This window comes from Symphalangus syndactylus, chromosome 12 (assembly GCF_028878055.3).
Source record: "Symphalangus syndactylus isolate Jambi chromosome 12, NHGRI_mSymSyn1-v2.1_pri, whole genome shotgun sequence".
In the NCBI taxonomy this organism is placed as follows: Eukaryota; Metazoa; Chordata; class Mammalia; order Primates; family Hylobatidae; genus Symphalangus; species Symphalangus syndactylus.
In genome coordinates, this window is record NC_072441.2 from 75,379,359 (window position 1) to 75,402,164 (window position 22,806).

General features: G+C 46.1%; 2 non-coding genes and 1 pseudogene across 2 annotated transcripts; 1 reads left to right on the forward strand and 2 right to left on the reverse strand.

Annotated features, from left to right (window-relative positions):
• LOC134734237 (neuroblastoma breakpoint family member 11-like) overlaps positions 1-22,806 on the reverse strand; it is a 514,399-nt pseudogene that overhangs the window by 159,830 nt on the left and 331,763 nt on the right.
• TRNAH-GUG (transfer RNA histidin (anticodon GUG)) lies at positions 19,167-19,238 on the forward strand. The gene has a single exon. It is a non-coding gene; the product is annotated as a tRNA-His (tRNA).
• Positions 22,309-22,380, reverse strand: TRNAH-GUG (transfer RNA histidin (anticodon GUG)). Its single transcript has one exon. It is a non-coding gene; the product is annotated as a tRNA-His (tRNA).

Sequence of the window (22,806 nt, forward strand, 5' to 3'; positions counted from 1 at the left end):
GCTTGTTTTCATTACCACTTCATCCAAGTGAATGTCACTTAATTTTAATAATGCTAAACACAACTAAAGGAGGTTGAGAGAAATCCAATCAATATAATATCCTTAAGGACAAGGCCAATCTTTCTGGATGTTGGAACTTTGTACCCACATCACAGTTTTTCCTCATTAAAGGAAAGGCTCTGCAACCAACTCAAATGATTGATTGAAACCAACTCAGATTACTGATTGCATTGAATGTGTACCAAACCTCAGGCCATGGGTCCCTGAATCCTAGTGTTCCTGTGACATCCCCTTGGGGTAGTGGAACACTTCCTTTCAATGATGGGAAGTCTTGGGCAAGAGCGAGTCTCCTTCCCTTGTCCATTATAGACAGCTTTTGTGTCTAACTCTACCTCAGCAGCTGGCTCTACCTGGGGCCAAGGGTTGGAAGGGTTCCTTGCTCCAACATCAGTGGTAGATGCCTTTTGTTTCATGTGAGAGAAGTGACCAGGTATTGTGCCTGTACTCTGGTGGTGGCCAATCATGACCTATATGCCTCCACCACTGTGGCAAGCTCAAGAAATTCTCTTTCCCTGCCACATGTGTCTTTTCAGCACTTAGGACGTGAGAGGAAAGACCCAGCGAATGGGCAAAAAACATGCTGTGTATCTGGAACTCTCAGACTAAGCTGTCACAATAGTTCACACTTGGCCTTTAAGAAACGATAAAAACTTCAGTGTTTGGTTTCCTGTTTCTGAGTTAGCTTGCTAAAGATAATGTGCACTGCTTTGGACCTGGCGCAGTCGTTCACATCTGTAATCTCAGCACTTTGGGAGGCTGAGGTGGTGGATCACGAGGTCAAGAGTTCGAGACCAGCCTGGCCAATATAGTGAAACCCTGTCTCTACTAAAAATACAAAAATTAGCTGGGCATGGTGGCGCATGACTGTAGTCCCAGCAACTTGGGAGGCTGAGGCAGAAGAATCGCTTGAATCTAGGAGTTGGAGGTTGCAGTGAGCTGAAATTGTGCCACTGCACTCCAGCCTGGTGACAGAGCTGGACTGCGTCTCAAAAAAAAAAAAAAAAAAAATTATATATATATAAAATAATGTGCACTTCTTTGAATATTTAACCCTTTTCTGCCCATTAAACCATTAGAGCTGGCATTTCCTTTTCTATCCCATCTGAGAGACTTAAATGCATTGTAATTTGCAGTAATTAGTATTATACTGGAGATGACAGCATAGTTAGTCTCATTCCCACCACCTCATTGTATGATTTCTGCATTTTTGCTTTGTTTATAAAATCTCTTCCTGCCTTTCTTAACTAGACTGGTCTGTCCGGGTGAATTTTCTGTTTTCCTGTAGTGTTTTTGAAATTCCATGTCCCTGATTAGTTAATATATTTTCTTAGATCTCAGGTGCACAGGGAGAAGGTAATCACGTACCTTAGCTCAGGGCACATTATGGTGGCTGCTCTCAGCAAGGCCCTTACTGTCTTTCCTTCTTTTCTCTGTTTATCCCACTCCCATTTCCCTGTCCACTTCCAGAAACACTTTCTGAAGAGTTTAGTATATGCTCTTTTATCTCACACTTTCTCTGCATAACAATAAGGGTATGTCTTTGGAAAACATACATTGATCTTTAGGGATGGAGGATGTTAAAACAACTTTAAAGTGTGAATTGGTTTCCAAAAACCCATTCCATCCTCTTTACTCCATTCTGTGTACTATCTTCTCAACTTTTCTATTCAAATAGAAAAGTTTGTGTATAAATGTGGGGAGGAAGAAAAGAGTCAAGCCAATGTAAAATGGGCAAAACACTTGAACAGTGTTTGTTTACCAACGAGAATTTCTTAATGGCCAAATGGCATAAGAAAGAATTCTTGGCATCATTACCCATTCAGGAAACACAAATTTAAAATGCCATGATATACCATTATACACCCATCCGAATGGGTAACATTTAAGAGACAGGGGAAACCACTAGCTTATAAAAACGCAGAGCAACTGTAACTCTTGTTGCTGGCAAGAGAATACAATAGTATGGGTGGGAGTGGTGACTCATGCCTGTAATCCCAGCACTTTGGGAGGCCGAGCTAGGTGGATCACTTGAGGTCAGGAGTTTGAGATCAGCCTGGCCAATGTGGTGCAACCCCATCTCTACTAAAAAATACAAAAATTAGCTGGGCGTGGTGATGGGCACCTGTAATCCCAGTTACTTGGGAGGTTGAGGTTGAAGTAGGAGAATTGCTTGAACCCGGGAGGCAGAGGTTGTAGTGAGCAGAGATCGTACAATTGCACTCCAGCCTGGGTGACAAAGTGAGACTGTCTCAAAAATAAAATAAAATAAAATAAAATAAAGCAAAATAAAATAAAAGAGGATACAATAGTGCCATCATTCTAAAATACTGTCTGATAGTTTCTAATACAGTTAAAAATACACCTACTTCATGACCCAGCCATTCCATTGCTCAGTTCATGCTCAACAGAATTGAAGGCACAGTACCATAAAAAGACCCATAGTAGAATATTTGTAAACACCTTATTCACAATAGCCCAAACTAGAAATATCGCAGTTGTCCATCAACTGTAGTATACTCACATGTTGGAATAACACTCATTAATAACAGCAAAGAGCTGAGATACATGCCATAAAATGGAGGCATCTCATAACAATTGTTGTATTTAAAAAAAGAAAAACACAGGCAAAATCAGTGTAGTCCTTTACGTGATTTCTACAAGAAGCAAAAGCATACCACAGAGATAGAAATCAAATAGTGATTGCCTAAGTGGGGATGGGGTGAAGATTGACTGAAAAGGGGCTCTCACGACTTTTTGGTCTGTGGAAAATGTCCTGTAACTTGATCTAGGAGATGGTTTCTTTTGTCAAAATGTACTGGGCCATGCACTTAAGATTGGTGCACTTTGGTCTCTGTGGATTATTATTCAGTCATTTATTGGTAGCAAAAAATAAATAAATAAAAACAAAATTAAAAATTGGGGTTGGAGAATGTCATTAACTTTAGATTTTATTGTATTCGTTAGGTTTTACTTAAAATACCCAGTTGGAGTGCAAACTCTCATCTTCTCTTGTTCATTTCTGATTTGGCCTGAAAAGGCCCCACGGATTCTTGAAATATCAGAGTCAGAAAAGCGGGTACAGCCACATCATGTCAACAGTAAAAGATTCCAATAAGGCTGACTGAGAGGGAGCACCTCACCTTTTGGGTGTTGTACTTGCTCAGAGAGGAGGCAAAAGTCTTTCAAGATAACCGGACCCCTAGGCGTGCAGGGTAGGGGTTCCTTCTATTCTCAACACTACCGGGAGTTCCTAAGCCACGGGAACGTTGTGACCTCTCTAGCCGCAGGTCAGCGGCGCAGCCTAGGCTGAGATTGGAGGCAAAAGGGAAAGAAAAGCACTACACCCTAGAATGGATGTGGTCTTGACTCGGATTCGAGCCAAGGCTGCTGTGGCCACAGCGCAGAGTACTAACAGCAATACGATCACCGCAAGCCACAGGAGCTGAAGCGCGCCTTCGGGGCTCTTTTCTTTAAACTTAGTGCAGGCCTGCTTCCATTTTGGAGACCTAAGGGTGCGCGTAGATTTCATTCGTTCTTGGTGTCTCTCCGTTTTTCCTCCCTTTCTTCCCCATTCTGCTACAATAAAAAAACACTTCTCATCTCTCCCGTGTGTACTCCTTACCGCTGCACAAAGCTACTGGAAAGTTTCATCTCCCTGGTCCACGCCTCTACAGACTTCCTTGCCCTCCTCCTCCCAATTCCCTGTTGGATTCACCCCTTGCCCGGCTCCGGCCTCCTGCGCAAGACAGGCACCCAAAAACAGCGCAGCTGAGTCCCCACAGCTCCCTGCCTAAGAGTGGCAAGAGAGGTCACTGGAGGCCTCGTCACTTGCACGCCCCACAGATGCCCGATAAAGCAATCGGAATAAATGCTTTTTAAAAAGAACCTACTTCCCCTTCGTGACGAGCCTCGGCAACATGTCGAAATCCTGTCTCTACAAAAAATACAAAAATTAGCCGGGCGTGGTGGCGCGCGCCTGTCTTCTCAGCTACTTGGGGCTGAGGCAAGAAGATCACTTGGCCCCGGGAGGTCGAGGCTGCAGTGAGCCTTGTTTGCACCACTGCACTCCAGCCTGGGCGACCAAGTGAGACCCTGTCGCAAAACAAAACAAAACTTCCCCACAGAAAAATAGTTCATGATTTACATTCTCAGGACTCTTCGAAGGACTAAAAGTTAAAGGCGACAATGGATTCACTCGACGAGTCTTAGTCCTGCGCCCTGGTGAGTGGCAGACCCAGCTCCCCGCGAGGGGACCACGAGGAACTCTCACCACGATCCTTGCCCTGGTGGATCCCCCCTGCGGGCACAGGATCCGAAGATGGCAGCGGAAGCTCTGCAGAGGCCCCTAAAGCGACTGGGCAGGGTGGGCACAGGCTCCCTCACGGGGTGAAGGCGGCGCAAAGAACGGGAAGAGCCATCCTGGGAGCCCACCGGGCATTCAGCTTCCCATGGGCCCCCAGGCGGCTCGGGCCCGGGTCGCAGACTGGGGAGTTTCCGGGGGTTTCTGAAGCAGGCGAGGGGCCAGGGCGGGTGAAGGCCATTCGACCATCCTTCTGGCTCCAGAATCTCCCAACGGGCGGGTGTGCAACGTGATCAGCGTGACTCACCGCTCTAATCTCTCTGGTTTTCCCTCCTGAGGGGCAGGCCCTCAGGACAAAAGGGATGGGGAGAGTTTGGTGAGTGTGCCCTGCATGTAGCGGTAGTGGTCTCCGTGGCGCAATCAGTTAGTGCGTTTGGCTGTTAACAGAAAGGCTGGTGGTCCGAACCCAACCAGGGACGACGCCTCGCTTTGTTGTTTTAACCGGTTTCTGTTGATATACAATGAACTCCAGCCTAATCAGGAGACACGCATATCCTCTTCCCCATCTTCTTAGGTCTGAGGCTTGGCAAGGGCCATGGTGCCTTGTACCTGTCAAACTCAAGAATCCCAGAGACCTTAGACAGGAACTCACTTCTGGTGTGATAAAAATGTTCTTTGCTCCCATGGAAGGCTTGCGGGAGTAAAGTGCCTCGAGCTTTCCGTGTTTAATAATAGGAGACCTGTTACAGTAGTATTCTGTCCCCGGATGTGCCTGGGTTTAGAAATTCCTCTATCAATAATGTGACCAGTGGACTCAGTCATCCTCATGGTGATCCTCGCCATTGTTTGTGAAAACAGCGTTTCTTCCTCTGTTTGTGCGTGATTTAACCCTTTTCAAGATGTTTTTGAAATGAGATGGGTTTCATGGCTTTAGGATTACAAATGATGCTGCAATCTCCACTATTCTTGTACACATATCTTTGGACACTCGTGCAGATATTTCTATAGTGTAGAGAAGAGGATGTGCCATTTTTACATTACAGCATTTATTGAATGCTTCTAATTTAGTACATTCCGCAAATTTATCTTCCGTGGGAGCAGTAGCAAATCATACTCCAATTTGTTTCCCAATTCCATCAATGTCCCTTTTGTCATTTACTTGCTGGCACAACAAACTTTCTACACATCGATGTATGATATTCCACTGAGAGGAGAGGTGTCCTCCTGTAACTGAGGGGGTGTACAACCGAAGGAAATGGTGGACATTACGCACAGATATTCTGTGGCATGGGATGAGCTGCTAAACTTCTAGGATGTTTTAAAGTCCTCCAACGTCTGTAATTGTTTTCTGTGGTGACCAAGTCACGTGGGTCCGGAGAAGATGGGCCACAGTGACCTCTTTGTCAGCTTTCTGTCAAGTCGCTTATACAAGGGGAGCAAAATCACAAAGGTCCCGGATAATTTTTTCTTCTCCCCTTTCCTCTTTTCTTCATAAACCTTGGTTTTGCTTTTGTTTGACCAAACCGATGTAATGCCCGTTCTCCCTCCTATACAATGGTAAATTAACATGCAAATAGCTATCCCTTTATTATTCTTTGATGGATTTCTGCAGTGGCTATGTCCATAAAAATTAGCCCATTTGCGATACATCACTGGAACCACAGAACCCTGCACTCAACAGGCACCTTGTGCAGACCTGGACCCTTAGAGGTATTGGCTCATGTTCCTTCGGTTCTTCTACTGAATTTCATGAGTAGAAACTGAGCTCTTTGGCTTTTACCCACTACTATGGCTATAGTACATTTTTTCTCTCTCGTCCCTCTCGTTTTTGTATCATGATTTTCTGCCGTCGGTGGCATCAGTGTGGATTTCTGGTTTTGATGTTATCGAGTGAACTTCTGGGATTGTTTTATGACTATATAACCGTCAGTATTAAATCCTTCTGTTGATGAAGATTTGTGTTATTCCCAGTTTTTCCTTAGCGTAAAAATGAGGTTAATAAGAACATTTTTGGTAGAATCCTTGTTGGATGTATTGTTCATTTAATGGGGGTAATCAATAAAAGTAAGTGTGCTTCCTTTTCAGGTAGGCTTAACTAGATGAAAAACTGCCAATTATTAGAAAAGCTGTTGTGCTAAATTGCAGTCCAACTAACATCACACAGCAATATCATACACACTCTGTATGAGGAAGCAGGAGAGGCAACAACTTTCAAAATCAATTTTTCTGTTTCCTTTCATTTTATAGTGAACCCTTAATGGCATCTTTGAAGGTGGCTGTGGTCACACCAAGTGTCACCACCAGCCTATTCAAGTCCTGCCGCAGAGCCATGGAGTGATACACCAGGGCAGCCCAGCCAAGTCTCAGGCTCATAAACACCAGGCAGGAATAGATGCCTATGAAAGGAGAAGGGTCAGATGATTCCTCCCTCTCCCACCATGTCTGTGCCTCTCTTTGCAGCTGCTGTGCCGCTAAAAAAAATTGCTCACACTTATTTTGTCAAAGATAAAGTCAGACATTAGTCAAAGCTGTGAAAGCAGATTTTATTCAGTAACTACTGATCGTGGAGGAAGGGGCTGAGCTCCATCGCATTTGTGCAGAGGTGATGGCATTCTAATCAGAGAGTGAGGCAGGGGAGAGGGCACAGCACAAGTGGAACATTACAAAAGATTGGTCATTGTAAGCTTCTGCCTCATCAAGACAGCTGTGTCTGCCAGCTGGCAATATTAGACGTTAGGATTCTAACCTCCCACAGAGACCGGAAGACAGAGACTCAGTCCTTCCCGAGGACTACACCTCAAAGGAATGGCTTTCAGATCCTGGGGAAAGACACACTGGAGTCCCTAGGAGATACACACATATCTCAAAGAGATGGAGGAAGGATTCCCTTCTTAGTAAGTGCTATAAGAAAGAACCTACCATCAGCAGCAGGTATTGGCTAGAACTAAAGTAAGTTCCCCTGGCAGCCTTGAGCTTTCTTAGGCAGGCATTGCCATGGGAGCCTAGGGTCATCCACGGGATATGGTCTTATGCTATTAGAAGTCATGATAGAGTCTGATCATCTCTTAGCACAGAGGTTTAAACTGAGTCTTTGTGTGCTGAGTTTGGTGGTTCTCATTTTCCACTCCCCTATTCCATGGTCAAGATTTTACTGGACTCTGATAGATGGACAAGGCCACGGGCCATTTTCAGTGACATTCCAGCAGCCTAGGCATATCTATTGAGATCTAAATGAAAACAGAGAAAACCATGAGATTGAGAGTGGGCCCCACAATAGGTATGCATTACCAATATTCGGGAGATAAAAATGTATCTAGGCTTTGTCAAAATGGAAAGTGACTTATGCAGCCAGGATGAAATTCAAACTTACATTGTCAAAGTATACAGCCTATTGATATTTTGTATAAGAAAGCCATGGCAAAATGACAATCCACAAGTGGCAATGGTATGTATGGGTAGGGAGAGACTTCACAAGGTTAAAATTATCCTCACTTTAAATGAAACTCCTATGTGTTGCCGCAGTAAGGGAACAGAAGCCAATGTTATGCAGGAATATATTAATTGTCATGGGATAAACAGGCAGGATATGATGCTACATTTATTAGTCACTTCTGTTGGGAGTTTTTGTGAAGGTTAATTTTTGTGGCAATTTTACTGGGCCAGAGGGTGCCCAGATATTTGGTTAGACACGATTTCTCACTGTGTCTCTGAGGGTGTTTCTGGAAGAGATTGACATTTGAATCAGTAAACTGAGTGAAGCAGATTGCCCTCCTGGGTGCGAGTGGGCCTCATCCAACCCATGGATGGCTTGAATAGGATGAAGGGTTAAGAAAGAAGTTTTTCTGCTCCACTGTCTTTGAGCTGGGACATCAGTCTTCTTCCTTAAGCCTTGGACCTGGTCTTGAACTGTATTTGACTCTCCGAGGTCTAGAGCTTACTCAGAGTAGGACTTGGGCTTCTCTGCTTCTGTGTGCGTGTGTGTGTGTGTGTGTGCGTGTGCGTGTGTGTGTGTGTGTGTGTGTGTGTGTGTATCATGCTCATTTCTTTCTTTGGAGAACTAAGACTAATACAGTATTATATGCCAGTTGCCAGTTTTTGTCTTTATTCTTTTGAAAGGTGTAAAATAAATAAATAAAACAAAATCCTGGAGGGTTCTCAAAGAAGAACAGTAAGGATTACTAGAAGTTTTAAACTTCTAGGAAAAGCCCTAAGAACAGCTTTTGTTAGAACTGTCTTCAAGAAAATAAAGGGTGTTGGGAAAAATACTGTTGCCTTGATGTTTTTAAGCAAAGGCATGAACAGTTAAGGAGAAATATACTTAGGTTTTTTTAAGTTAATTTTTATGTTTTAATCACATACAATCTTAAGAACTCAGAGAGAAAAAGAGAGGTCCCTTGTACCCTTTACTCGGTTTCCTCCAATGGTAACATCTTGGTAATATTTCCAAAATGGTAATTTTTGGAAATACTGCAAATGTATTGCAAATGCCACAGTACCAGGAGATTGACATTGATACAAGCAAGGTACAGAACATTTCCATCAACACCGGGATTCATCATGTTGCCTTTTGATAGCCTTTTTATGAACCTGTCTCTTCAGTGCTGCTCCTCCTTCCCTCCTTAACCCCTGGCAACTACTAATCTATTCCCCATTCATATAATTTATTCATTTCAAGAATGTTACGTAAGTGGAATCCTACATGTCACCTTTGGGATTACCCTTTGTCCGCTCAGCATAATTCTGTGGAGATTCATCCAGGTTATTGTGGGTATCAATAGTTTGTTGTTTTTTAAAATAATTATTGAGGACTATTCAATGCTATGGATATATAACACAATTTGTTTAATCATTCAACTCATGAAAGTCGTCTATACATTTTTTCCCCAATTTTGGCTATTAAAAACAAGGCTGCTATAAACTTTAAGTACACGGATTTTGTGTGAACATAAGATTCTATTCCTCTGTGATAAATGCAGGGAATACAATTCTTAGGTGGTATGGTAGTTGCACATATAGTTTTAAAAGTAAAAACTATACAGATATTCTCCAGAGGCGGGCTGTAACCTTTTACATTTCCACCAGCAATGTATGAGTGATCCGGCTTTCTCTGAATCCTTGACAGCACTTGATGTGGTTACGCTTTTCTTTTGGCCATTCTGATAGGTATGTAGCAATTTCTCATTGTGATTTTAATTAGTATATCACTAGTTGCTACTAATATTCTGATTTTAACATATGAACTTGGCGGGGCTGGGCACAATGCATCCCATAACAATGTGTATTCTGGTGTGGTTGGGTGTTCTAAAATTGTCAATTTAAGCCCCGCTGGTTGATCATGCTCTTGGGTTCTTCTATATTCTTATTGATTTTCTGTCTGGTCGTTGTATAAATTGTTGAGAAAGGGGGACATTGAAGCATATAGCTATATTTGTGGACTTGTCTAGTTCACTTTTCAGTACTTTCAGTTGTTGCATAGACATTTATGACTTTTGTCAGGGTAGGAGTTGGTGGATTGGTTGTTTCCTCATTATATATTGTCCCTCTCTGTCTCTGATTAGTTTCTTTATTCTGAAATATACTATATCTGACATTAATATAACCAGTCTTGCTTTCCTTTGTCTAAGGTTTGCATGATACATCTTTTCCCATCCTTTTGATTTCAACTTGCCTGTATCATCATATTTGAAGGTCGTCTGTTTGTAGCCAGGATGTAGTTGTGTCATGTCCATTAACCTACTCTGCCAATCTGTGTCTTGTAATTGGTGTATTTAGGCCATTGATATTTAATATGATGATTGATATGGTAGGGCTTAAGTCTGCCATTATATTTTTCCTTTTGTGTTTTTTCTCTCTGGTGTTGTTTTCTGGATATGCTTTATTTTTCTTACCTTCCTGTGGTGACTTGAGCATCTTTGAGAATGGTGTTTTGCCTTACCCATAGTGTTTTTGAGTATATCTGTTTGCATAGCCCTCTTGGTTTTTCCAGACATTCATATGTCTGTGCATCTCTATCTTACCACACAGTATACTGGTGTCATTGTTGTAACAGTTTGATGAATGACAGACGAATTACCTCCCTTATAGGTCTCTTTACCCTCCCGGTTTATGATTGTTTCAAAGATTTTTTTTTTTTGCAGAGAGTTAGAACCACATCGAATGATGGTAAGATTTTTTTCTGAAGCCGTGAATCATAGTTTAGAAAACTCAAGAGAAGAAGGAAGGCCTATTTTGCTTACTGGTTTTTTTTTTTTTTTTTTTTTTTTTTTAATTTTCTTTCTGACATCCCAAGGTTCCTTCTTTAATCATTTCCTTTCTGTCTAGAGAAGTCCCTTTAGCCTTTCTTTTAAGGTAGAACTGCTGGTCAGAGATTCCCTTAGCTTTTCTTAATCTGAAACTGTTTTGATCTTCCCCGTAATCCCTGAAAGATGTTTCTGCTGGACAGAGGAGTCTGGGCTGACAATTGTTTTCTTTCACGGCTTGAAAAGTACCTGGCAACATCGTTCTGCCTCCATGGTTTCTCATGAGAAATCGATCATCCCCAGAATTGTTTTTCCTTTCTAGATAAGGTGTCACCTTTCTCTGTTGCTTTCAAGATATTTTCTTTGTCTTTCATTTCTAACATTTTATTTTTTCATGTGTCTTGCCATAGACCTCTTTGGGTTTTATCCTATTTGGGGTTCTCACAGCTTCTTGAACCTGTAGGTTTATGTCTCTTGCCAACTCGGGGAAGCTTTTAGCCATTTACTTCTTTATGTTTTCAGCCCTGTCCTCTTCCCCTTCCCCTTCCCCTTCCAGACATAAATAACAACATGAAAGTGAGACCTTTTGAGGTAGTTTCGTAGGCCCCTGAGGTTCTGCTTGCTTTCTCACCCAGTCTATTTTTTCCTTGTTAAGATTGTGTAATTTCTATTTTTTCATCTATAGTGGATGGATTTCTTTGCTCTGCACCATCCATTCTGCTGTCGAGCCTATGTGCTGGACTTTTTATTTTGGTGGTTGTATTTTTCCACTTCTAATACTTCCATTTGGTTCTCCTTTAAGTCTTGTATTTATTTGCTAAGGCTTTCTATTTGCCCATTTGTTTCAAATGTGCTCATAATTACTAAACCATTTTCATCAGGCTTGCTTGCTTTAAAATCTTTGTCAGACAATCCCAACACCTCTCTCATCTTATTGCCAGTGTGTATCGGCTATTTTCATTCAGCATAAGATTTTCCTGGTTCTTGGTATGATGCAAGATTTTCAGTTGAAACTTGGACTTTTGAGTATTACGTTATCAGACTCTCGATTTTATTGAAACCTTCTGTTTTAACTACCTTTTTCTAAGTCTGCTTCTGCAGGGGAAGGGGAGTGGCGCCATCTCATTGTAGCCAGGTGTGTGTAGAAATCCAGGTTTCTCACCTGACCTACCTCTGTTGACACCCTGAGTGGAGCGCCCTCGAGGAAAGAGCGCGCGGATGAGGCCCCTTGGCTTGGGGCCTCTTGGCTTGGCAGCCCTGGAGGGGCGGCGTCCACATTCCTGCGCACCCGGGACTCGGAAGCTCAAAACCCGCCGGCTGCTGCAGCTTCTGGGAGCCGGAGAGTGTCAGCCAGGCGAATCCTGCACACGGGCGCTTAGTTCTGGAACTGGATACCACGCGGAAAGAATCGGGATCCTGTAGCCCGGTTATGGGTCTCCAGGGTCTTCATTTCGGGAGCAAGCGGGGAACCCTCAGCCCGGGCCTATTGCGATCCGCAGTCTTCTTACCTGAGGGATCGCAGGTGCTTCCCGGGGCCTTTTGCTAGCACTTTCCTGGGGCCGCGGGAATGTCGAGATGCAGTCGAATTTTATCTGTCATAGGCAGCAATACGCGGTTGCCCAAGGCGGCGCCTAAGATTTTCGTGGGTATGTCCTCAAGGGGCGGTGCTCGGGTCGTTTAGCTAGAGTAGGGTCAGCAGGTTCGCCTCGCACAGGAAAGGCGGCTTTCATAATGACCTTTTCTTTTTCTTTTTTTTTAAGGGAGGGGAGGGGAGCTGAGGGGTGGGATGGGGGAACCTAGCTGCATCTTTGATCACAAGAAGCACGGGAGGAGTTCCATTACTACCTGAAACTCTTCGCTGAGCACTGGGAACCAGGCCTGGTTTGCCCGCCCTGAGTTGGATCTGAGACGAGGGCGCCGGATGACGTGGACTTCATGTTGGTTTTAGATCCAGAAATTTCCAGTCTTCCCATCTATCGCCGAAATCTTTCTGAAGATTTCAAGCTGTCAGCTACAATGTCTCTGAAACCAAAGGGGTCCTTCCTGTGAAGGCCGCTTGGCTTCCTCGCGCCCCGAGCTCAGTTGCGGAACCGGTCGAATTGTGTGGCGGAACAAAAGAAAATGAACCTAAATCTGCACCTGGAGCTCGAGCCAAAGACCCATCCATTCAGAGTTTCATGCTCTACTAATTGAGCTAGTTGGGGGGCGAAACGGGACCCCTACACATGTCTTTATCGGTAGAGCCCCTTGAGCCAGTTCAGAGATCAGGAACCAGAAGGACTCGGCTCATCACCCTCTGAGTCACGTCTGCACTTTGGTGGCAAGGAAATTGAGGCTCGGAAAGAGAGCAAGTGCCTGGCTCTGCCTCACACCTTGCTACAGCTAGGCTAGAATGGAACACCTCTCAATTTCCTTGTGGCCTGTCCCCAGTACAGCCCAAAGCAGCGGCCAGGCTGGCAGAAGTGAGAGGTGTTGAGCAGCTGGGCAGTGACGGCTTGGAGCCCTGCAGTCCCGCAGCCCGCTTGGGTCACAGAGAGCCGCTTTCAGTGGGGCTCTCCTCCTCTTAGAAAGTTAATCTTTACCTTCTCTTTTTTCCTCTGACAAGGAGATGGCTGCGTCTGTCGGCTTCCCTGGTGGTCTAGTGGCTGGGATTCCGCGCTTTCACCGCTGCGGCCCAGGTCAGGGAATGCGTTTTGCAACATCCCCAAATTGTGTGCGAAGATTTGATAGTGAAACACACAGGTGATGATTAAAATGCAGAAAGATGTTCCCAGCAGCAATATTTGTAATAATAAATGTTCATCAGTTAGGAAATGTTATATGTTGCGATCCTTCCAGACCCTAAAAGGATATGCAATGATTTCAAAGATGGATGTAGATAATGATAATAAGCCGCGATGAGGCCACCGATGATAATGATAGCAATAATGGCTAATGCTCTTGGAGCATTTACTATGCATCAGGGCGTGGGTTCAATGTTTTACCGCCGTGTCTTATTTAAACTTGGAACAACCCATTCGGAAACGCATTCCTATTGGGCCCATTTTACAATACGGAAATGGAGGCACAGAAAACCTGAGTGACTTCGGAGTCACACCGCCACGGAATGAGGCTATTTGCTCACGTCTACAGCTTCATGGATAGAAGAGTCCAAGGTTCTCTTGTTCTTCTGCTAGGGATTGTCATCTTCTCAGAGATGTGCAGCCTGAAGAATCAGCGAAGGCAGGTGCGGCGAGGAGGGAGAGAGAGAAAGGAGGTGTGTATTGGGTTTGGGGTAGGTAGGTTCTGGAGCTCCAGAACTGAGCTTTTGCCTAAAATGCGCCTTTTGCGAACATCATTTATTTTTCTAACAAACCCTTAAGCCTTCAGGCAGGATTTTCATCATCTAACTTGAAGCAGATGGGCAACAAAGATCCCATATATCTGGACGTGGAAGAATGAAGGCCAGAAAAGAATAGTTACAAGGTTAACTACGCCTCTGCGTGGAACAGGATGAGTAGTCTTTAGTTATTTGCCGATGATTGCCCTGATTGCTCCACAAAGAGGCAAGTGGCTCCTGGAAGTCTGATGACATCTGCCTCAGACACCTGTCTGTTATTAAATGTCCCCATCCCCAGGCTGCGCATCCTCACTTCTTTGTGCCATTGCACAGGTTCTAGACGCCTGAGGGCGTGGTGACACCGAGGCCAGAAGTCGTCTGGTTGGCACGTTTCCGAGTTGACACCAGGCCGTGTGAGTGGGGGCAAGATGCAGGAATGCCAGATCCACGACATTCTCCCCAGCCCACACTCCCACCTGAGCTTCCCCTATCGGAAGCGGCCCCACTGCACATGACCACAGTAGCCTCTTGGTCTGAAGCCACCCACTTCCCCATCCTTCACTGTGTTTCATTTGTCATGCTCACTGCTCGTGTTCCCTGTGCCCGAACGGGGAAACGCTCGTGGGGAGAACACAAGCCGGTTGTGTTCCCACTGCCCAGTCTCTTCTTGAGGGCTCTAGATGTGGGCTCCCTAGGGCAGGATTTGCTCACCATGCAGCTACTCACCTAGAGCAAGGCTTCACACCTAGTGAGCACCCAATATGTGCTCGATGAATGCATTCCAATGCAGGTTTCTGAGAGACATCAAGAATTCTACTGGACTTCCCACTTTTAGTCCTTTGAATAATTCGGGTAATGGGAAGATAGAAAAAGCTTTTCAAACCTGGGTGTTCTTTGTAAGGTTTATTCCAAGTCTAGAGGGCACCTTCTGGAATGAGCTCCCCTCTCTGTAAGGGGACACCCCCTCAGCCTGGGGACTCTGCAGGCAGAGAGGAAGGTGAACCCTGAACATTGAAGAGGAGGAGAAGAAAGTGGTCAATACTGGGGGCAGCCCGGAGTATGAGAGACAGACAGACAGACACAGGCACACACACACAGATCGAGAGGTTGGAAAGGCAGGGCTGGGTCAAGGAGGAGTCAGGAAGCAAAAGGACCTATATGTCCAAGAGCCAGATTTAGGGTTTAAAAGTCGGAGTTCAGTTTTGCTGAAGAGAGTCCACAAAAGAACCAAGGCAAAGGGAGCCAATAACTCCAAGGATCTAGGTCTGCATAAGAAGCATGGTCAGGTGCAGGATCCTATGGCTCCAGAGATTTGTCTCCAGTGAGATAAGTTTTACAGAAAATCAAAACAAAACAAACACTATCAAGGAAGGAATAACACAGAGGCAGTTATTAGCATGCTAATTCACCCTTGTCTAGGAGGGAGAACAGCCCATAGATCGTTTGCATTCAACAAAAGCAGAATGCAATTCATAAAGAAATGAGAAGAAGAACAAATTCCTAGAATGGGCCAGTCTTTCCCCTCCTATTTGATAAGCCTCTTGACAGGAAGCAGCTCAGGGTCCCTCCAGCCAGTTTTCTCTGGACTTAGGTAGATCACCAGAGAAAGCAATTACAATTATTGGAAGACTTTCTAAACATCTTGGAGGTTTAGCTGTGGAACACGTACCAGAGTATCTCTGGGCAGTGTCCATCATGTCTTTCTGCTGCGCCTCCTGCTTGGGTAGGTCAGTCAGGGCACCACCCCCCCTCTGGTGCATCAGACTGGTGTGTGGAAACTTTGCTGAGCTGCCAAGAGCACGAAGGAAAAGGCTTTCTCAATGAGTTGGAAAAATATATTGGAAGATAAATTGGCACACCTCCTGTTGAAGTCAAACTAAGAACACGTAAACAGATGCCTTCAGCTCCCTGCAAAGTTCGAGTAACAGATGCCCTATTTACTCTCCTGCCTGAAATCTGCCCACTGCTCCTCTCTGTAAACAAACAGGCGCCTGTAATCCCAGCAGTTTGGGAGGCCAGGGTGGGCTGATCCCTTGAGCTCAGGAATTTCAGACCAGACTGGGCAACATGATGAAACCTCATCTCTACCAAAAAAAATTCAAATAATTAGCCAGGAATGGTGGTGTGTGCCTGTAGTCCCAGTTACTCAGGAGGTTGCAGTGGGACGATCGTTTCACCCTGACAGGCAGAGGTTGCAGTGAACCAAGATTACACCACTGAAGTCCAGCTTGGGTTACAGGGTGAGACCCTGTCTCATGGAAGGAAGGAAGGAAGGAAGGAAGGAAGGAAGGAAGGAAGGAAGGAAAGGAGAGAGGGAGGGAGGGTGGGTCTGGGTGTGGTGATTTACCACTGTAATCCCAGCATTTTGGGAGTCTGAGTCCGGTGGATCACAAAGTCAGGAGATGAAGATGATCCTGGCTAACACGGTGAAACTCCTGTCTCTACTCAAAATACAAAAAATTAGCCGGGTGTCGTGGCACATGCCTGTAGTGCCAGCTACTTGGGAGGCTGAAGCAGGAGACTCATTTTAAACCAGGAGGCAGAGGTTGCAGTGAGCCGATATCATGCCAAAACCACACTATCAGAGATGGTAAAGTCGCTGGATGGGATTAACAGCAGATTAGATGTTGCAGAAGAAATGATCAGGGAACATGGAACCATGAATAACTGAAAATATGCAAAATGAAACTCACAGAAAAAAGAGATTTTTTTAAATGAAAAGATTATCAGTGAACTGTAGGGCAGACTTAAGAGGTCTAATTTATGAGTAGTGGGAGTCCCTGAAAAGGAGCAGGGAGGAAAGGAAATATTTATTTTCTTTCTTTGTTATTTTTATTAGGAATGGGGTCTCAGTATGTTGCCCAGGCTGGTCTTGAATTTCAGGCCTCACTCAACACCTCCCGACTTGGCCTCCGGAAGGTGTGAGCCACTGTGCCCAGCCAATTTCTGAAGAAACAGTAGCTGAAAAGTTCCCAGTCATAACAAAAATTATAAATCCAGTGACCCAAGGAGCTGAGGAAACAAAAGCACAAGAAACATGAAGAAAACCACTGCTAGGTACCTCATAATAACATTGCTCAAATCCAGACAGAAGAAAAAGACATTGTACATACACAGGAACAAAGATGAGGATTGCATCAGCTTCCTTTCTGCTCTTGCCGGCCTCTACCGGGAGCAGCAATGCACGCGAGCAGACAGAGAAGCAACATCTGTAAGGTACTGAGGGCAGGGCAAGTTAGCCGAGAATACTAGGCCAGAAAAAATAAATTCCCAAAAGCGGAAGTGAAATAAGGACATTTAGAGATGTACAAAAGCTGACCGAATTAACTACCCGCCAACCTACACTACAAGAAACATCAAATGAGTCCTCCAGGCAGAAGGAATCCAATACCAGATGAAAATCCAGATCTCCACCAGGAAATGAAGAACACCAGAAATGGGTAACTATACTAGGTATTTTTTTATTTTGTAAATTTCTTTTGTAAAAATTTGACCATTTAAACAAAAGCAATAACAATGGGTTGTGGGGTTTATAACATGCGTAAGAGCAAAGTGCATGTCAGCTACAGCATCAAGGCCAGAAAGCAAGGTATAATATCACTTGAAGGTTCACTGTGATAAGTTAAAAAGGTTTGCTATAAGCCCTAAGGCAGTTACTAAAATAACAAAAGAAAGAGTTATAGCTAATAAGCCAACAGAGGAGATAGATAGAATGATATAAAAACTGTATGAACAGTATGATAGAGTAATTGTTCTTCCTATAGTAATCGCACCTCTATCCTATAGAAATATTTAGACCAGTGGCTGAAAATGTCCCTACAAGAATGACTAGAGCATTATTTGTAATTGAAAAAAATCACAGAACCAATTTAGCCTCAAAAGCGTATGGAAAAGGCTAAATGAATGACAGTTAAAAAGAGAGAGGGAGAGAGAAAGAGAGAGAGAGAGAGAGAGAGCGCGCGAGCGAGCCAGGAGCGGTGGCTCACTCCTGTAATCCCAGCACTTTGGGAGGCTGAGGCGGGCGGGTCACGAGGTCAGGAGATTGAGACCACCCTGGCCAACATGGTGAAACCCCGTCTCTACTAAAAATACAAAAATTAGCTGGGCATGGTGGCGCATGCCAGCTACTCGGGAGTCTGAGGCAGGAGAATTGCTTGAACCAGAGAGTCGGAGGTTGCAGTGAGGCGAGATATCTTGCCACTGCACTCCAGCCTGGCCACAGAGGGAGAGTCCGTCTCAAAAAAAAAAAAAAAAAAAAAAAAAAAAACAGAGAGAGAGAGAGAGAGAGTGAGAGAGAGCTCCCAGAATCCTAGCGGACCTTGATTTACGTCCTCATGTCGTACGCGACACACGGAGGAGAGGAGGGTAAAGTTAGTTTCCCTCTGCCTTTCCATGATACCATGTGCTGGATAGAAGAAAGTTGCCAACGGTTTAAGCATTTTTAAAATGCAAGAAATGCTCCACAGAACAGGCTCGAACCACCCACCTCCAGGCTTGGAAACAAGCACACCACCCGACTGAGACACACGGACAGACGACTCTCGCTCTGGTATCACCATGCAGAGCAAGCGCCCATCCGTCGTTAGGCGGAGCCACCGCCTTTTTTAGAACAGCTGTGCAGGCTCCAAAGCCTCGGAAAACCTGAGAGGCCCATCTTGCCGGCTACGGTTGAAACCCGTGCATTGGGTGATTCTGAAGCTGGAAGGGCAGCGGAAAGGCCTTCGCCCCGTCCTGACCCTCGCAGGCGTCAGACCCAGCATCCCAGGAAACGCCCGGGTTCGCGACTCCCTGGGCCTGAGCCGTGTGGGTCCCAAGGAAAGCAAGCAGAACGCCCCGTGGGCTCTAGTGATGGCTCTTCCCGTTCTTGGCTCCGCCTTCACCCGACTCTCTACTGCTGCTTGCGCTCCCTTCGCTCACCTCGGCCTCGGTCGGTGGGGCGGGAGAGAGGAAGGGTGAAAAGCAGAAATAGGGAGAGGCCCGAGAGAAGCAGAGGAGGTGCGGACCACGACAGAGACACCTCCCGAGAGAGGCTGGTGCAGGGAGACCCAGGCTGGAGTGGAGGAGATGAGAATTGTTCTCATCACGTATGAAGATTGGGAGGACGCGAGGGAAAAGCAGAGCGGGCATGAAAGAAAGAAAAGCGCGAGTCCCCTGTGGCTGTCTGGGAACAAATCCGCCTAATAATCGAAATCTATTGACGTCAAAATGGCTAGAGCAAGCTCAGCCATCGCGGTTTGACCTGTGGCTCGCCGTGATCGTATAGTGGTTAGTACTCTGCGTTGTGGCCGCAGCAACCTCGGTTCGAATCCGAGTCACGGCAATGTCGTTAGTCTAGGCTGTCAGCTGTTCCCTTTTGCTCCCCGCAACCAGGCGCGTCAGGGGAAGGAAAAGAGATCTCACAGCTCACTAACCTGGCGAGGAATCCAAGGGAAACCCTGGACGTGCTCCATCCTGTTTCTGAGCCTCACGCAGCAAATAACCCACTCAGCCCTGTTGGTGGCTTACACGAAGGCAATGGTGTGCTCAGAACCGTTTTTCCGGTCACCGGGGGCACGTCGGCGTAAGGAAAAGAGACCTCACAGCTCACTAACCTGGGGAGGAGTCCAAGGGAAACTCTGGACGTGCACCGTCCTGTCTCTGAGGCTCACGGAGCAAATAACCCAGTCAGCCCTGTTGGTGGTGGCTTACACGAAGGCAACGGTGTGCTCGGAACCTGTTTTCCAGTCACTGGGGCTGTTACACACGAAACGACAACAAGCTTTTAATGACTTTAAATTCCAAACTCTTTGTTCTGGCCTACAATGGCTTGTCTCCGTGCCCGTCGCCAAGTTTGTATGCCAACAGCAAAGTGTGGGGAAAGGCAATCTGGTGCCAGGGGTCTTTCCACCTCCACTCTGCCGGGTAGGTACGGACCTTGGGCCTGGAGCACTTCCTTCCCAAGAGATAAGGAGTCCTCACAGCCTGTGCTGGACTCACCTCCTCGTGTGGGAGCATCTTTCCCCAGAATAAGACTTAGTGTGTACCCCTTTGTTCCACTTAAGCATGTGCATCAACTGGCACCTGGCCAGCTGCTGTATCTGCCCCCCGCTGAGGGGAGGGGCGGGGGCGGGGGCGGGGCCCTTTCTTCTGCTTCTCAAGAGGCTGTGTGTGCAGGCCAAATGGAGGGACCTGCTGGCCACGGGGGAGCAACGCCCACGACTGAAGGGGAGCCCAGGACAATGACAATGATTTTTATAATTCTAGTGATTACGTTATTGATTGAGTAGTCACTAAATCCAGGCACGTCTGACAATAGCAGTGTAAGGCAGAGTTCCCAAAGCGGCCCAACCTTCCACAGAAAAATGTTAAGGCACATAAAATTTAAGATACTTAACCAAGGTCAGGCAAGGGCTGACATAGATTTCCGACACAGAACTTGGGTTCTTGGACATAGAATAGACTGGACCTGTCCACTTCTCTGTTTCAGGTGTCTCTGGGATTCTCAGCTGCACCAGAGAGACAGAAGCACAGAGATGGAGATGGTGGGAGAGAGGAGTAGGGAAGAAATGGAGGGAGGCACAGGGCCCGTAGCTGTCGATCAGCAGAGAAGTAACTCTTGCCAGTGTATTTACAGTATAGAGAAGTTTTCTGGCAATCAGGACATTAGCAGATGCTAAGTTTGCTGTGGTCAGGAGATGAATTCGATATGCCATAGATTTAGAAATTAAAACAAAACCCTAAAGTTATTGGAAGAGAATGTAGCAGAATACATTTCTGCCTTAAGAGATAACAGGAAAAAATAAAGCAAAGTAGAATTTCACCAAAGTTATCAACTTCTGCTCATCAAGAATCACCATGAAAAAGTGAGAAGGTGAGCCACAGACTGGGAGAAGATAATTGCACTGTGTTTACATGAAAAAAAATGGCTCAAATTTTGAATATACAGAGTACTTTTTAGAAATCAGTAATAAAAAGCCAAGCCAATTGAATTAGGGAAAATTCTTCGATAGCCTGTCTTCGTAAAGAAGGATTGCTAAATGGTGAAAAGGCATTAGAAAATACGCTCAACAGCATTATTCATTAAAGGAAACCCAAATTGAAGCCACCATGTGGTACTGTTTTACATCCACCAGAACAGCTGTATTTAAAAGACAGTAAACACCACATGCTGTCAAGGATGTTCAGCCAGTGGAACTCTCCTTGCTGGTGAGAAACCATTCTGGAAGAAACCATTTGGCCGTTTCTAATAAAGTTAATATTACATCTACCCTATGACCCAACAATTCCAGTACTTGGTATTCCTCAAGGGAAGTGAACGCACGTGTCCACAAAAAGACCTACACAAGAAGAATCTTCATTCATCTTGTGCACAAGTGGCATCTGTTTCCTATCAGCAGGAGTCTGAACACTTCTGGCCCCAGCCTCTTGGTATCAGAGTCTCCAAGGAAATACAACGCAGTCAAGCACTGGACGGAAGAACAACACATTATTCACACAAAGAGGAGACAGAGCAGGGTGTGGGCTCCCCTTCAGTCGTGGGCGTTGCTCCCCCGTGGCCAGCAGGTCCCTCCATTTGGCCTGCACACACAGCCTCTTGAGAAGCAGAAGAAAGGGCCCCGCCCCCGCCCCCGCCCCTCCCCTCAGCGGGGGGCAGATACAGCAGCTGGCCAGGTGCCAGTTGATGCACATGCTTAAGTGGAACAAAGGGGTACACACTAAGTCTTATTCTGGGGAAAGATGCTCCCACACGAGGAGGTGAGTCCAGCACAGGCTGTGAGGACTCCTTATCTCTTGGGAAGGAAGTGCTCCAGGCCCAAGGTCCGTACCTACCCGGCAGAGTGGAGGTGGAAAGACCCCTGGCACCAGATTGCCTTTCCCCACACTTTGCTGTTGGCATACAAACTTGGCGACGGGCACGGAGACAAGCCATTGTAGGCCAGAACAAAGAGTTTGGAATTTAAAGTCATTAAAAGCTTGTTGTCGTTTCGTGTGTAACAGCCCCAGTGACTGGAAAACAGGTTCCGAGCACACCGTTGCCTTCGTGTAAGCCACCACCAACAGGGCTGACTGGGTTATTTGCTCCGTGAGCCTCAGAGACAGGACGGTGCACGTCCAGAGTTTCCCTTGGACTCCTCCCCAGGTTAGTGAGCTGTGAGGTCTCTTTTCCTTACGCCGACGTGCCCCCGGTGACCGGAAAAACGGTTCTGAGCACACCATTGCCTTCGTGTAAGCCACCAACAGGGCTGAGTGGGTTATTTGCTGCGTGAGGCTCAGAAACAGGATGGAGCACGTCCAGGGTTTCCCTTGGATTCCTCGCCAGGTTAGTGAGCTGTGAGATCTCTTTTCCTTCCCCTGACGCGCCTGGTTGCGGGGAGCAAAAGGGAACAGCTGACAGCCTAGACTAACGACATTGCCGTGACTCGGATTCGAACCGAGGTTGCTGCGGCCACAACGCAGAGTACTAACCACTATACGATCACGGCGAGCCACAGGTCAAACCGCGATGGCTGAGCTTGCTCTAGCCATTTTGACGTCAATAGATTTCGATTATTAGGCGGATTTGTTCCCAGACAGCCACAGGGGACTCGCGCTTTTCTTTCTTTCATGCCCGCTCTGCTTTTCCCTCGCGTCCTCCCAATCTTCATACGTGATGAGAACAATTCTCATCTCCTCCACTCCAGCCTGGGTCTCCCTGCACCAGCCTCTCTCGGGAGGTGTCTCTGTCGTGGTCCGCACCTCCTCTGCTTCTCTCGGGCCTCTCCCTATTTCTGCTTTTCACCCTTCCTCTCTCCCGCCCCACCGACCGAGGCCGAGGTGAGCGAAGGGAGCGCAAGCAGCAGTAGAGAGTCGGGTGAAGGCGGAGCCAAGAACGGGAAGAGCCATCACTAGAGCCCACGGGGCGTTCTGCT